At 34.6% G+C, this 15279-nt stretch overlaps 1 non-coding gene across 1 annotated transcript; it reads right to left on the bottom strand.

Moving 5' to 3' along the window:
• Positions 1 to 12090: 12090 nt before the first annotated feature.
• On the bottom strand, positions 12091 to 12163 carry TRNAG-UCC (transfer RNA glycine (anticodon UCC)). The gene has a single exon. It is a non-coding gene; the product is annotated as a tRNA-Gly (tRNA).
• Between the last annotated feature and the right edge of the window lie 3116 nt (positions 12164 to 15279).

Raw genomic sequence — 15279 nt, 5'->3', positions numbered from 1 at the left:
TACAATTACTACACAGTGTATACGTGACATAGCGGCATTACAAAGGAAGGAATCAGGGAAGGTTTCCCTAAGAATGTGACATTAAAACTTATTTTAAAATATTTAGCTTTATTATCAGTTCAGAATTTAACTTAATAAGTCAAGTTTTATTACCAATTCAGAATAGAACTTAATATGTATGACGTTAGAGGTGGATTTACTGTGAATTAATGACGGTTAAGTTCAGGGCCCTTTACTTGCACAGGCACCTTCCAAGACTTTTTCACTAATTTTCTATTTGTAATTTTGTATTTTTTTCTTAAAGAGGGCCCCCAAACTATGTAAGATCCACAATCTACAAAACCTGGGTCCTCCTCTGCATGGGTCATACTGACTTTTGACCTCCCCACGGAGTCCCTTTCAGAATGACAGGCTCACACAGCTGTATGCTGTAGGCTAATGGTAGTTCCATTTTACTACCTCATGGACTCATGAAGATAACAGGACTAGTTTAGTTTTAGTTTGCAAACATTTTCATGTTCAGCTAAATTTTCTCAGACTAAACTCTTCCTGAGCTCGAAGTCATAGTGCTAATTCTAGCCTTTCTCCTACTGAAAGCATAAAGACAAGAGCAGGAGGGCATGCATTTTCATGTTGATCCTAGAATCAAAGAGAGGGAAAGGGTAAAAGGAGAAAAAGGTGTGCAGGGAAAGAAAAAGTCATTAGACTGCAGCTCCTCTCTTGAACTTCTCACTTCTTGGTCCCACCCCACAGTCTGCTTGAGCTTTCAAGACAACCTCCCTGGAGGGAAGGAAATATAATTTGCCTATTCTTCTCTAGAAATATTTCCCTCTAATGTCACAGGTTTCCTTTATAACAGTGACAGAGAAGAACAGGATTGCTGTATAGGTGAAACTGTGTTTTAGGGGATGTGGTGTAATAAAATGCTTTTTAATCAAAGGAGTACGTACTGATAACAAAAATTGTTTCAAGCATCATTTTTAGTAAGCTCATCTGCTTTATTTAATGATGAAGTGATCTATAAATAACAATGAAATTTATAAATATAATTTTTCTTTATAAAAAACAATTGGAAACAATAAAAATGACAAAAATAGAACAGGAAGAGTAAATTCTTGGAGCATTCAGCAACCACCTTTATTCTATGAAAGTTCATGTAACTAAAGGTGGGTTTAAAGATGCTTGTAATTCTTCTGCCATCAAACGTTAACATTTCCACCAGATAAAGCACAGTGTTTAGGAACTGCAAGTTAAAGAAATTCAATTCACATGATGCCATGTCCAGCAAAATTTATTTTGATTTATTCTGAATAGACAAGCAAATAAATCTTTCCATCACATATAGACTAAAGAAGACTGCCATGAGACTTAAATATAATTATTATAACACAAGGTAAGGTAAATTTTAAAATGTATTAGCACAATGGCTTAGAAAAAGTCACATTCAAAGCATACAATTCATCTGGTAACCACTAACAGGTCACACTGTCCCAAATCAAGAGCGCAAAGTTCTCAAACTACTAGGAAAAAATTCTTTGGAAGTTATTATAACATGACACAAAAGCTGTAAAAATAATAATATGATAATATTCTCATAGAGGAAAAATGACAGCAGGCAGCAGGCCGAATTCTTAGCTGATGCTGAGGGACCTTTAGCTAGGTAGCATAACATTATCTTTGCAAAGGACTTTCTCATATAAATTTGGAAGTTTTATAAGATATAGTTCCGGGCTCTTTATCTGCACCTAGGAAGAATGCTGATAATAAATTTTTATCTTTTGAAATAGTGCAGCCTTTAAATAGTTGTATTTTTGTAGCGTCTAAGAAAAACTGGCTGGACAACACATTTCGGGGATGATTATGCACTTTTAGCACGTTCAGTTTCAATGGAAATGTGCCTTCTCAAAAACTTAAACTTTCCTTTGTTCTCCCATAAACCAGAACACTTACAAGACGTCAACAGCACCTTGTAGTAAACAGTGAAATTGTGTATGTTCTTTCAAAAACTGTCTTAAGAAACTCTATTCAAATAATTGGATTCCAAAGAAAACCAAAGAAAATATTCAAAAGTATTAGAAAGCTTCTATCAGAAGGTGAGAAGTCTAATTAAATTCACGGCTGCCCTAGCTTAACATAAATTCACTGATCGATATTTTGAATATAAAGCATTCATAACAGATTTATATGTATGCGCTCCACTAACCTTCTCTCTCTACTTGAATGCCTGGCCCTTCAAAAGCAAAATGTACAAAACTATCCTAATCTTCTACACATCCCCTGCCACAAACCTCCTTTCCTTGCATATCACTAACAGGTTTCCCTCTTTCCACCTTTACTTCCCTCCAAGCTATAGCCAGAATGAACTTCCCTCAAACACAAATATGATTATGTCATCGCTCTATTTGAAACTCTCCAAATGTTTCCAGTTGCCCTTCATTCACCTGCGTTTGGCTCACAATGAACTTTGAGCTTTGGGCACAGGTTACACACCCGCTGCATCACTCTCCACTTCTTGTCCCATAGTCTAGGCTGTGACCAGCCAAGCTGAATTGCTCTGAATTCCATAGATGTATCCAGATGTCTCTCACCTTGTCCAAAAAAATCTTTCCCCAATACAACCCCCTTGTCCTTCTGCTTAAATCTCACTTGCACTGAAGTCCTAGACTAGCTTAGGTTCCCACAGTAGTCCATATTTCCTTTCTCATCAACCCTAACTTACCAAACATTATTACTGTTCTATTGTTGGGGGGAGTGGGCGAAATGCTTCTTCTCTACTCCTGAAGTTTCTCTCACATGGAAGGAGCACTACCAGTGCGACACTCTGACTCTTTGCCCATAGAAGGAGGAAAGACTGACCTGGTGAATTTTAAAGGGGCAACACAGACTCTCTTTCCTTTTTCTTCCTGGGAGCCATTTTACCTACAGGGAACATATGCTTTGCTTCCCAGTGCTGTATGCCTCACAGGGGCCAGGGGCTTCTCGTTGTAGAGGGGCCTGCACGTGCCCACCCCTCCAGGAACACTATGAGTAAATCTCTCATAGCATTAGAAAGCCCACTTGCTCCGTGATACAAGCTGCACACGCTAACACCAGCTTTATCAGTATAAAGGTGATATTTCTGTTTCTCATCCTCCATACTCTCTTCTTTCATTTCTCACTTCATTTAGAAATCAGGCAGGGACAGTGAGTGATTTTACTGGGAACACTCAACCCCCCAAATTATAATTAATTATGTGCTATCTTTGGTAATAATCTATAAATTCTAGAAAGACAAGCATTATATGTCTGGTTTGTTGTTATAGTCCTATGTAACCCAGCAAGTGCCTGGCCAGTAGTAGGTGCACCATAAATTGTTGTTTATTGAATAAATAAATAAATAAACAGATGCCATTCTTCCCTATTATCCACTATTCTGGCACTGCTATTACTACCAATTAAGTTGTAGCTACTCTTAACATATTTCTTACTTCCAAACCCATCCAACATTTTCTATCTAATAAATTTTAGACTCTTGACATCAATCTGATATACTTTTAAAATTCCTATTAGTAGCATTCTATTTAAATAAACCCTAAATTGGAAACCAATCAGCCAGCACACTAAAAATTCACTAATTTGAAGATCATTTTCATCCATTCATTCACTGTAGAAAAATCACACGTTATACATATATATATTCAGTTATACATATATATGTATAACTGAATCACTGTACTGTATACCTGAAACTAACACAACATTGTAAGTCAATTATACTTCAATTAAAAAAAAATCTGTAATTTTATGATGAAACCTAACAGGAAAATACAAATCATATAATAAAAATATGTCAGGAAATGTTTTTTCTTGTAAAGTATTTGTTACTTTAAGTGGAGAATGCCTGCATAAACTAATTTGTGGCAACTTCATTTTTATTCATTCAATTATATTTAAAAGTCCATGTATATGCATGAATACATAATTAAACATTCTTGTAAGATTTGTCTCTACACTTGAAGAAAATGTATATATATTCCCAAAATTTCAGAATTATGATGCTACTGCATAAAACATAGTAAAGAATATGTCAGTATCTTCCTTTTGTATTTATGACAAAAGGAAAAACATTCCACAAAGAATTGTAAATGAAGATCTAACTCATACAGGACAGGAACAAAATGTGCAATAAGCAGAAGTCTTTTGGGATGTATTTTTAAGCAGGAGGTTTTGAAAACTCCAAATTTAGCTTCATAAAAAGAGGTAGTGCAAGTGTGAAGCATGTGGTCATTTTGGCATACTCTGTGTATAACTTCTCTCTTTACCTATATAAGGATATAATAAAGCTGCAGAAATGTGCAAAGCAGAAATCCTCCAGTTCTGTTTATTCACTTTCAGTCAGGTAGTAAAATATCCTAATGTTCCATGAAGAAATCTTCAAAATACAATACCAAAATAGCCTGCTAAAGAGAAATCAACAACTTTATTTAGACACAGAGCAGTTTAAAGGAAAGGGTTGGTGGGGTTTTTGTTTTTCAGTTTGTTTTTTTTTTTTAAGCCAACTATATCTGCAAGGATCAGTAAGTTTTACTAAATTTTCATCATCTTTGCTGCAGTTTTTTCCTACTGTCACGCCCCTCTCTTCCTCTTCTATCCCCCATACCCTCCAACTTCCTCTCAAGCATTCTGTGGGGGGTTGGCGTGAAGGGGGGCATTCAATGTCCTTCATTTTTTTCCATTTCATTTCTTCTTCATTATCCTTTCTCCTCTTTCTGGCTCCCTCTGGCCTTCTTTCACTACTATAATTACTTTCCAGCCTCATATTTCTTTTTGAAATTCAGTTTCTAGACACTCTCCATTCACTTCTAATTCTACAGTCTTTGGTAATGCTTTGTGAAGAAAATGTAAACTAAGGCCTCCTTTCTCTTGGTTTTCTGAGACACAGCAGCAATGGAAAGAATAGCAAAGAGTTTCTAGGTGTGACGTGTGTGTGATGTTACTGTGGTCCTCAATCTCAAGGGAATACTGAATTCTCCCTATAACCTACATATATGGCAAAAGCATCCACAACTTGGAGAAAAAAAGTCAAACCTGTTCACGTCGAACTACTTGTGCTGACAATTTAAATGTGAAATAAATTCTGACTATTTTAATGGTTCTATGTGACTTTCAGTTGGATTTTGAAGAATTTTGGTTCCTAAAGACCACTGTGGTTTCAAATATAATTTTCAATGGCTATGCAGAATCCAAATCAACCAATAACTATGAGCATATGAATGAATCATACGATCTACAGGAAAACTAGATTTTCAGATGCTAGTAGCTCATTAAGAAGAGTCTTCGGCCATCAAGATACTGAAACCATTCCTCACTCTCTGACACTGAGTATACAAAAAAAGGACATGAACTACTATAATAATCACAAGATGGAAATCAAATTAGTGAACATTAAGGATAAGCAACATACACCCACTGTCAAAATGGCAACAGTTATAAATTTTAACAAGAACCAGCACAATCAAGATCTAACCCAGGAATATACTTAAAATAAAATGTCCAAAACTTAAATGAAGACAATCATACAACTTTACTAAAAATGTTAACTAAAAGATATGCTATTTTCCTGAATACAATGATCAATATTGTAAAGATGTTAATTGTTCAATTAGAATTATTCCAATTACAAACTATTTTAAAGGGAGAATTTGCAAACTGAATTTAACATACTGATTCTGGAAGAAAAGTATATAAGAATAGTCAAGAGGAGTTTTAGAGAGAAAAATGATAATGGAGACTTTCCCTTACATATGAAAATTACTCTAAAATGAGAGTAATTTAAACAGTATAATACTAGCAAAGAAATAATATTATTACAATAAAAAAGAGAGTCTACAAACACGTGTATATATAAATTTAGTATAAGATGAAAATGAAATTAAACAGATTCTTACCTCACAGTATTAAAAAAGATTAATTCCATAGGAATTATTATATTTAAAATTTTATAAATAAAATCAAAAGTAGAAACAACAAAGGAAGTTTTGTTGTTTGTTTGTTTCATTAATCTTGGGGTTAGGGAGGTATCTGACTGCCTGTATTTGAATTGTGGCGCTATCGTTTAAAACTCTATAACCTTGAATAAGTTTCTTGCCCAAGTTACTTACCCATCATCTATAAAAGGAAGATTAACAGTATCCTATTCATAGAGTTGCTGTGAGGATTCAGTGAGAATGTGCACATGAAGTGCTTAGGTGCCCAACAAAATTAGTTGTGATTTTTATTCTTAGCATGGAAACAAAAGCCAGAAACCATAAGCAAAAAGAATGACATATGTGCATATGTCAAGTTTTAAAGTATTTTTTTTGCAGCAAATATCACAATAAAAGTATAAGAAAAAAGTATGTAAATACGGTCGGCCCTCTGTATCCGCGGATGCAGAATTCCCAGATACCAAGGGCCCACTGTAGCAGGCCAATTTACATAAGGGACTTGAGCATCCACGGATTTTGGTATCCACAGGAGTCCTGGAACCAGTCCACCGCAGATACCAAGGAACAACCATATTTACAACATATTTCAAGAATATATTAAAAGTTCCTTAAATCAATATGAAAAATAAGTACCTTAGGAAAAATGTGGCAAATGTTATAAGCTGTTCCCAAGAGAAATATAAAGGCTCACAACGTGACATTTTTTCAACCTCACTAATAATCAAAGAAACACATTTCTTTTTTCTCTTGTGATTAGCAAATTTGATTATTCACAATTATTCACAGTACTGTAAAAAAGTAAGTCAAAAAAACTTTCTCATACAATACTGATGAGAGAATAAATTGGTGAAACCTTTTAGAGGAACAGTTACCTTTCCATTAACAATTCTATTAGTATGAACTTAGCCTAAAGAAATAAAGAAGTGTGCAAAAACATGCAAAACAGGTATTTCTTCACGCTGCTGTTAAAACAGCAAAACAAACAAATCAATAACCTAAGAGGTAAATCTGTAATTAAATGGAGCAGGAAGTAGATCAATATTCCATAAGAAATAGATCAATAGATCAATATTCAATAAGAAAAAGCAAATTAAAGAATAGTATATGTAGTATGTAAATCAATCCTATTTAAAAGATGTATAGATAGCAATAGAGATTTATGATTGCAAAGAAAAAGTTCTGGAAGAATATATATTAAACTGTAATCAGTGGTCATCTTGGTAGGGTAAGATTATAGGAAGCTTTCACTTTTCAATTTATTCCATTCAGTATTGTTTGAATACTTTTTAACATTTAAGAATTGCTTTTATAATAATAAAAAGGGACATTTCCATTTTGGAAAAAAACGAAAGATTAAGAAACTCATATAATAATTACTCTCCTAGTTTCAGATTCTCACATAAGGCGAACAGCTACCTGCCTTTTTAAGAAACCTTTTACTTAGGTTCAATAAGGTCCTTGTCAAGAATTAATATATAGTTAAGTGTTAACTTCCTTTTCAAAAGAACTACAATTAAAAGAGCCACTTATAAAGGAATTCACAAGCATGTTTCTCAGTTCTGAGTTTAATATGCAAGTAACATCTCCATTAGTACTTGAAACCAAGAATTATAACCCATAGCAGGCAGAGCATTTAAAGAAATCTTAATAACAATAATAGGTTCAATTTAATTCAACTTTCAAGATGTTTTTTATACTTTAGAAGCTAAGAAGTTTCCTACAGCTTACAAAACCTGTACTTTTCACCGTAATTTTTAGGAGAGTCATTTCTTATCATTAATAGTAAACTAACCTGTTTTTTCAGAAACTACAGTTATGTGGAAAATTCATGATTATTACAGTAGAAATAAAACTTGATAGTCTTTTTCATCAATGAAGAGCATTAGAATCTTCTTAAGATCAAATGTTTTGCATTTTCCATGGTTTTTAACATTTTTACTAAAGCATGCTATTACTATATTTAAATATGGAAGGCCACCACCAAATTTAGTGAAGAATTTCACTTCCTCAGGAAGCAGAGGAACAGCCCTATGACCAGATACTATACCCCACAGTAAGAATTAAGTCGGACTCCTCCAAGGGAGACTAACTTCCTTATCTCTATGGCATAAAAAATGAACAATACCATTCTTAGTTTAGGGTTCATTCCTCCTGCCAAAAGTTGTGCAGCTCCATATTCTCTTAGGAAGCATCATGTTACAAAGCAGAGCATTCTGCACCAACACTCACTAGATGTCTAATTTTGAGAAAGGTTAGTGTATACATCAGTAAATGGGAATAATATCACCTGCTTTATAAGGATGTGTGGAGACTAAATGGGATTCTGAGGGTAACATGCATAATACAACACAGGGGCTCAAAAAATGCTACTTCCTTTCCAGCTTGTCTGTAGTCATGATAATTCATAGTGAGCACATCAAGAAAGAAAACAAATTGTGAAATATTACAGTAATTATAACTGTATAATTACATAATTGTCAAAGCATACTTTTTCCTGGCCTACTTGAAAAATAAAGTGCTAAAAAAAAAGTGCAGTCAACCAAAGGTAAATAACCATTAACCAACCATCTCACATTTTAATTTCCTTTTTTTTTCCTTTTGAACAATATATTCATAAGGGAATAACAAGAGAACTCCACTGGAAGCCTCTTGAGCAGAAGAGAAGGAATGGTTCCAGTGTTTGGAATCTGGTCACCGCATCCCTGGGTTGCTGAGCTGACTTTCAGCATGTGTCTTCATATCTGGATTATGACAGAGACACTGCATCACTTCTCCCCAAGTCCCTCAAACACTAGTATCATCACTTCTTCTCCTGTTCCAGAAGTTTCAAGTGATGGTCTATGTCTGCTTAATCTCTTCTGCCTGATGATCAAGGTTCTCAGTATTCTGATTACACCTTCCCTATCCATACTGAATCCCAAACACAGATTCTCTACTCGAGGTTAGGTCAATTTACCTGCGGCAGAACAAGACATGGATATCAGTTTCTGTGCAGGTGTCCAGACCATCCCCACACTTAGGACACTCCTCCCTTACTCTTGTGCAAGCCAATTCATTCTTCAAATCCAGTTCAAAACCTGTCTTGCCCTCAGCGAAATCATGAATGTAGATGTATTTATACTTTAGAGCCAGTGCCACAGAATTTATCACATCTATCAGTTTCATTTTTATGTTCATAGTCTTAGTCTATGGTTTGCTTTGCCTGGCATCACCCCTCAATTCAGAATAGAGATCATGGCAACTATGATTCTATTCTGAATCACTTAGAAAACTTTTATAGTAAGTATAATAATAGCAAAATTCTTCACTAGTACAAAAATAATATTTGTCCATGCCCTCCCCTATCACATAAATTCTTGGTCAGAATTATGGCATAAATTCAATATTTACATACAAATCCCTGAATTTTTCATTTTGTTTAGGTCTGATTGCTTTCCAAGAATAGCATGTATTTCTGTAGTTATTCTTGTTGCTTCATACACATATCATGCACTTGTGTGTGCCAGGCACTATGTGTATATTACATAATTTTGAAAACAATGTAGCAAAGTAGGCATTTTTACTCCTTTTTTACTGGTAAGAAAACAGAGGCAGAAAGGGCCAAGGCAACAAAGCAAGTAAGCAAGTGCTGACAGTCAACTAAGGACCTTCAGATTCCAAGATGCGTCTGCTATTCTTCCGCCCCCCAGCCAGTGTGTTCTTATATTACACCCCTGCTCAATGCCTCAGCCTCGTAATGACATTTAAGTTTAAAATCAATTATCAAAATATCAAATTAACATTTTTTGAGATCCAGAAAACTGTTGAGCAGGTTAATTTTTTTGATACAACACTGGGAACACTAGTGATATGAAAATGCTGGACAGGAAATTTTTTCAAGTACTAACAGTCATTCTATCACATGGAAATACTGAGTGCTTTTTTTTTTTTTCCTGACTAGACAACTCTCAGTCATGCTTTAGCCCTGGATGAATGCTCTTCAACACTCACCAAATTTTGACAGATGGATGATTACAACAACAAAAAAGCATCTTCTCACTTTTAACCCATTATTCTAGAAAATGTTCAAACAATAAAATATAAGTTTGGGAAAATTTACTAACGATCAAACTGATGAGCGCCTTGAAAGTGCCTCAGTTATCCAATTATTTTCCAATATTTCCAGGTTCACTGCAGAACACTCTTATAGTGTAGGCCTAATGGAAAAGTCCAATGATATATATTTTCAAAGAAAACAAAACATAACATTTTTCAAAGAGAACTATTTACACCGTTGAAAGTAATTATGAGGATGACATACCTTTAAAAATCAAGAAAAAATACAATATAGGTTCAGGAATAAGGCTTTTAAAATGATTCTCCTACCTTATTAGTAATCCAAAAATAAAAATTATAACTGCAGTTAGACACTATGTTCCCTATCAGGCTCTTATTATTTTTCAAATATAATACCTAGTATTAATAAACATACAAGAAGCCACGTACTCTTTATTATATCAATGAGAACATAAATTTGGTACAAATTTCCGGAGAATATTTTGGCAGTATATGTATAAAGTCTTAAAACATTTATATGCCTTGACCCAGCAGTAATATTTCTAATAGTTTATTTTAGGTAAATGGTAGAAGATGTGTTCAAGGATTTATGGGCAAAAACATTTAATAAACAATTTATGATAGTTAAATACTCAAAAAAAACCTGACTATAAAACACCATTAGTAGATTAGTAAAAATAAATTATGGCATGCCCACACAATGGATGCTAAGCAAACAGATAAAGATCCTATTTTAGAACACTATTTCATAACATAAAAAATGTTTATGATCTGCTGTTTTGTGAGAAAAGATTATATGCCCTAATTTGTTTTTTTTTTAATGTTCAAGATCATATCTGCATTGGGAGGGGGAAGAAAAACCTGGAAGATCCACTGTGTGTGGATGCTGGACTTAAGGTAATTTTTTTTATTACTATATAAGTTTCAAGCGTAGCATTGTAGTTTAACACCTGTACACATGCAGAGTGATCACCACCACAAGTCTAGTTACCATACATCATCACACAGTTGGCCCCCATTAACAATTTTGCCCACCCCCAACTCCCTTCTCCTCTGGTAACCACTAATCTGTTCTCTGTTTCATGAGTTTGTTTTTTGTTATATTTTGCTTGTTTCTTTGCTTTGTTTTTTAGATTCTGCATATGAGTGAAGACATACAGTATTTGTCCTTCTCCTTCTGACTTACTTCACTTAGTATAATATCCTCAAGGTCCATCCATACTGTCACAAATGGCAGGATTTCATTCTTTTTTGTAACTTAGTAGTATTCCTGTGTGTGTGTGTGTGTGTGTGTGTGTGTGTGTGTGTGTGTGTGTGTGTGTATCACATCTTCTTTATCCATATATCCATGGAGGCACTTAGGTTGTTTCCATATCTTGGCTATTCTAAATAATGCTACAATGAATACAGGGGTGAATAGATCTTTTCTCATTAGTGTTTTTGGGTTCTTTGGATAAATACCCAGAAGGAATAGCTGGGTCATATGGTAGTTCTAATCTTAATTTTTTGAGAAATCTCCATACTGTTTCCCATAATAGCTACGCTAATTTACAGTCCCACCAACATTGTACAAGGGTTCCCTTTTCTCCACATCTTCTCCAACATTTGTTATTCCATTTATTGAAAAGACTCTTTTCTCCATTGTATGTTCTTTGCTCCTTTGTCCTAGATTAATTGTCCATATATTGTCCATATATGTGTGGGTTTATTTCTGGGCTCTCAATTATGTTCCATCGATCCATGTGTGTTTTTGTGCCAGTACTGTATTGTTTTGATTACTACAGCTTTGTAGTATAATTTGAAATCAGGGAGCGTGATACCTCCAGCTTTGTTTTTTCCCAAGATTGTTTTGGCTATTTGGGGTCTTTTGTGATTCCATACAAATTTTTAAATTATTTGTTCTAGTTCTGTGAAATATGCCATTGGCATTTTGATAGGGCTTGCATTGAATCTGCAGATGGCTTTGGGTTAGAATGGATTTTTTTTTAAATTATTTTTTTTAAGAGCAATTTTTAAATTTTATTTAAAAATTTTTTTTGGCTGTGCCACACGGCATGTGGGATCTTAGTTCCCTGACCAGGGATTGAACCTGGTCCCGCTGCATCGGAAGCACAGAGTCCTAACCACTGGACCACCAGGGAAATCCCTAGAATGGACCTTCTAACAACATTAATATTCCAATTCATGAGCTTGAAATATCGTTCCACTTTTTGGTGTCTTCTTCAATTTTTTTCACCAGTGCCAGAGTTTTCAGTGTAAAGGTCTTTCACCTCCTTGGTTAAATTTATTCCTAGGTATTTTCTTCTTTTTTGATGCAATTACAAATGGGGTTGTTTTCTTAATTTATCTTTCTGATAGTTCATTATGAGTATATAGAAATGCAACAGATTTCTGTATACTGATTTTGTATCCTGCAACTTTGCTAAATTCATTTATTAGTCCTAATAGTTTTTTGGTGGCGTCTTTAAGGTTTTCTATATACAGTGTCATGTCATTTGCAAATAATGACTGTTTTACTTCTTCATTTCTGATTTAGATGTCTTTTATTTATTTTCCTTAACCTAATTGCTGTGGCTAGAACTTTTAATACTATGTTGGATAAAAGCAGTGAGGGTAGGCATCCTTGTCTCGTTCCTGATCTTGGAGGAAAAGCTTTCAGCTTTTCGCCACTGAGTATGATGTTAGCTATGAGTTTGTCATATATAGCCTTTGTTATGTTGAGGTATGTTCTCTCCATACCAACTTTGTTGAGAGTTTTTATCATAAATTGATGTTGAATTTTGCCAAATACTTTTTCTGCATCTATTGAGATGACCATATGATTTTTATCCTTCATTCTCTTAATGTGATGTATCACATTAATTGATTTGCAGATGTTGAACCATCTTTGCATCGTTTGAATAAATTCCACTTGATAATGGTGTACAATCCTTTTATATATTGTTAGATTTGGTTTGTTAATATCGTGTTGAGGATTTTTGCATCTATTCTCCTCAGGGGTAATGGCCTGTAATTTTCTTTTTTTGCAGTGTTCTTCTCTGATTTTGGTATCAGGGTAATGTTGGCTTTGTAAAATGCATTTGGAAGATTTCCTTCCTCTTCAAATTTTTGGAAGAGTTTGAGAAAAACAGATAATAAATCTTTTTTTAATGTTTTGTAGAATTTGCCAGTGAAGCCATCTGGTCATTGGCTTTTGTTTGTTGACTCTTTTTTTTTTATATATTCAGCTACTTTATCTCTTTTGATTGGTGAATTTAGACCATTTACATTTAAATTAATTATTGATAGGTATGTACTTAACTGCCATTTTGTTCATTGTTTTCTGGCTATTTTGTGGTTCCTCTCTGTTCCTTTCTTTTCCTCTTTCTCTCTTCCTTTGCATTTTGGTTATTTTCTTTAGTGTTATGTTTAGATTCCTTTCTCATTTTCTTTTGTGCATTTATTAGAAGTTTTTTCCTTGTGGTTACTGTGAGGTTCACATATAATATCCTTTGTCTTATTCTTTTGACTGGAACATATTACTCTACCTCTTCATTTTGCCTAATTCTCTGTGTTTGTGTCTATGTATTAGGTAAATCAGCTACCCGTCCCAGTATTGAAGGAGCGATTTATGTAGGAGATGTCCTATGGAGCTCAAAAGCTCAATCTCGCTTGGCCACCAGAGCCAGGCATTCAAGGGGTGTCTTCTATGTGGACTATGTGAGGCCTCCTGTTGTGGTGAGGCATGTCTGCTGCCAAGCACTGGTGGGTGAAGCTGGCCCCCAGAAATAGTTGCAGGGCCAGCCATGGCGACTGCTGGGTGTTGATGCATGGGGCTTGCCCGCAGAATGGCTGTGGACAAGGGATAATATGTCACTTCTGAGGGTAGTTCATGAAAGACACTCTCTGCCACACATTCTACCTCACTCTCTCTTGGATCACTCACTCTGGAGGAAGCAAGCAGCCCTGTGAAGAGGGCTACATGGCAAGAATCTGAGACCTTCTGCCAACAGCCAGTGAGGAACTGAGGCTTCCAACCAATAGCTATGAGTGGACAGTATTGGAAATGGGTCCTCCAGCCCTGCTCAAGCCTTCAGATTACAACAGCCCCAGCCAACAGCCTGAATGCAACTTAATGAGACACAGAGCCAGAAGAGCCCAGAAAAGTCACTGCCAGATTCCTAACTTTCAGGAGCTGTGTACAAAAATAAATGTTTGTTGTTTTAAGTTACTAAATTTAAGGGCAATTTGTTACACAGCCATGACAACTAATAAAGTATGTTTCTCTATATATTGCAAATTTCTATGGATAATGTGTACTGCTTTTAAAATTATAGAGAGAACAAAATGTCATTTTAAAACACTAAACATTGTCAGTGTAATCCTGATGCAGACTTTTAAGATTAAATCCACTGTCAATTTTTCAAGCTAAATTCTTCCAAAGAATTCTAACACAGGTAACATACATGTGCTAATCCAGCAGCAGAGAGGCCCTATGTTAACAATTAAATTCTTCAGTTACAGTAAATTAGAAAGCCTAAAAAGTACCTGGAATGGCCATTTGCAAATAAAGAATAAAAATAAATTAACTAAATAGTCAATGCAGATATGCAAATAGTTTTTTAAAAAAAATAGATTAAACTATATCTAAAAAAAGCAGGAAGAATTACCAAAGATAAAAAAATTATTAATTTTTTAAAATAGTAAAACATGTATATTCTAGTAAATAAAGCCAAAGATATTTGGAGAGGGAAAGAAGAAGAAAAGAAAAGGCAAACCTCCATACTCAAGAAAAAGACCAAAATGTAAAATAAGAAAATTAGAAATAGATAAAATCACTAACACAGAAGAGATTAAAAAAATTTTAAAGAGTGCTATGTATACTTGGTTGGTAAAACAAAAATTTTAATTTCAATGAACTTAAAAGATTCTCCCAGAAGAGTAGAACATACACCTAAACAGACCAAAAGTTTTGAAGAAACTAAAGTAAGGAACTATTGCCAAATAAAGTTTCCAGACCACAATGATTTTATGTTAGTTCTTTTAAACACTGAATGAATAGGGAAATATGGAGATATTTTTTAAAAATCTATTTTAGGATGTTAAAGTAACCCTCACTCTTCTGCAAGCTGCTATGGTAAGTCTATGTTAGAAAAAGTCCCTTCCTCAAGATGCTTTACTGCCTTCATCAGGAAAACTGTCATAGCTACACAAATTACGATACAGTAGGTGACAGTTTGCAAGCTGCACAATCAAAAGTGATGGGCCTGGTAATAAC

The sequence above is a fragment of the Balaenoptera acutorostrata genome, chromosome 7 (genome assembly GCF_949987535.1).
Source record: "Balaenoptera acutorostrata chromosome 7, mBalAcu1.1, whole genome shotgun sequence".
Classification (NCBI taxonomy): domain Eukaryota; kingdom Metazoa; phylum Chordata; class Mammalia; order Artiodactyla; family Balaenopteridae; genus Balaenoptera; species Balaenoptera acutorostrata.
The sequence above is the reverse complement of the archived record's forward strand: the minus strand, read 5'-3'. Positions and strand labels throughout refer to the sequence as shown.